The following is a 2,558-nucleotide window of genomic DNA, read 5'->3' on the forward strand; positions in this document are numbered from 1 at the left end:
TCATATGGGTCCAAAAATCATACTTTTATAAATTTACATTTTGACCCCTAAACTTTTACATATTTGCACTTTGGCCCCTAGGCTCGTAAAATGATTTTTATTCAATTTCCTTGCATTTAAAGCCTAGCCGAATCATTTTCATAACTGAAGCAGCCCCTAATTTTCACTAAATCACACTTTTATGAGAAATTTTGTAACTTTTACAAAATGATCCTTTTTGACAATTTCACCGAAAATCACTTAGTAAAAGTCGTTTATTACACGCCGAGCATTCATATTCTACCATTAGACATCAAAACACATGCTTGTCATCCATGGTAAATTTTTAAACACAAACCCTAGCACAAAATATGTGTAGAAATTAGTAGATCTTGTTACGAGGATTTCAAAAATGTAAAAATCATTAAAAATGGGGCTAGAATAGAATTAAAATCGAGCTTGGAAGCTTGAAAAACCCTAGCTATGTCTTCTCCATGCAAGTTTCAGCCATGGTGTAGAATATGAAAAAAAATTGGCTTTTAATTTTGTTTTTAATTCATTTTAATTACTAGATTACCAAAATGGCCTAACTTAAAAATATTCTATTTCACCCATTTCATGTCCATTTTTGTCCAACAAATTATCCATTAGTCTAATTACCATTTATGGGCCTCCAATTTAAAATTTAACAAAACTAGACACCTCTAACATGTAGATCTCAACTTTTGCACTTTTTACAATTTAGTCTTTTTGACCAAATTGAGTGTCCAAACGTCAAAATTTTTGAACGAAATTTTCACGAAATTATCCCATGAAATTGTAGACCATAAAAATATAATAAAAATAAATTTTATTGTGCCAAATTTGTGGTCTCAAAACCACTGTTCTGACTGGGCCTTAATTCGGGATGTTACATAAATATCGCCATATCAAATAATAACCATATCATGACAAGATTATTTCATGTTCGAACATAATAATCAACCTGTAATTTCCGAAACAAATATAATTCATTGACTTAATACAACCACCTCAATCACATATAAACTATTCTATGAATACCTTAGCCGAGTCACCCACATATTCATTCAAAATCATTACCCATTTCCAAAACATAAAAATACGTATCATGAACAACATCACTTCATAACACTTAGCAATATAACCAAAACGATTTCAAGCCGCAACCAAACATGCCGAAATCAAACATAAAAATTAAGCCATTTTCGCATGGCCTTTATACAAAATCAAAATCAACATTTCAAAAGTATGTTCCAGCCTATATACTCCATAGTTCAGATTTAACTATATAATTACCGAAACAGTGGATAGTGTGATGAACTTTGCTGACGATCCCCGAGCTCGTAACTTGCTCCAAAATCTACAAAACAGAATCACACGTACACAGAGAGTGGGCTTTTATAGCTTAGTAAGTCTTAAACAAATAAATGATTCAAATTATATAATCAGTTCATTTAAGCTAACCAAAATATATTAAACTCATCATTCCTTAATCTCAAACTACAAAATTACATATATAATACATTTCATACTCCATTTTCCACATTGGTCGAATGTTCAAGTGACCAAATTTACCAAATGTTATTCAACTTTCCTAATCAAAATATCATTAAGTAACTACATATACATATGCACAAATACAAAAAATCAAGAATGATAACATAACATCATGTACATTTATTACTATTTGGCCGAATATACGTATTATAATCACATATTTATTTCATTTGTATCAATGCAATTTGTAACAAATAATCAAATTACTCACTTGCCTTAATTCCATAAATAACAAGCTAATTCATACCAGGTCATTTAGCTCATTTTAGACATTTGATCACACTTATCGTTGCCCGTTGAACCATTCGAAATTGGATAGGACACTCGGATAATCACACATATTGTACAATGCCAACGTCCCAGACGTGGTCTTGCATGTAGTCACATATCGATGCCACTGTCCTAGACAGGGTCTTACTCACACACAAATGTCGGAGTCACATATCAATGCCATGGTCTTACTCGCACACATAAATCAAAATCATATGTCATGACATATGTATCCTAACTATTCCTATGGTTTATACGCGGATTTAAAACGTCGTATATCGGTCGAAACGAATTCAGAAACGTAGTTGTCAAGCCTTTCCATATTTGGCCATAATAAATATAAATCCATACATTTCATAACAGCATATATATCTAGTATTTAAGTACAATTAAACACATCTATTTGCTTATAAACTTACCTTGGACGATGAAAAATCGGTACGGATCGACTAGTCGACAACTTTAGTTTTCCCCCGATCTAAATCCTATTTTCTCTTTTCCTGATAAAAATTAATATAAATTAAACCTGTTAAATCAAATATTCAATCAAATTCATCCAAAAACACACAAATGGGCAAATTACACTTTTACATTTGATATTTCACATTTTTTCACAATTTAGTCCCTATTGCACAAAACACAAAATATGCAAAATCTCACAACAACATAGGTAGGTCGAATCTTCCTTATAATCATACTAGTCCATATATTTCATTTATTTCACATTTTAG

This window comes from Gossypium arboreum, chromosome 4 (assembly GCF_025698485.1).
Source record: "Gossypium arboreum isolate Shixiya-1 chromosome 4, ASM2569848v2, whole genome shotgun sequence".
In the NCBI taxonomy this organism is placed as follows: Eukaryota; Viridiplantae; Streptophyta; class Magnoliopsida; order Malvales; family Malvaceae; genus Gossypium; species Gossypium arboreum.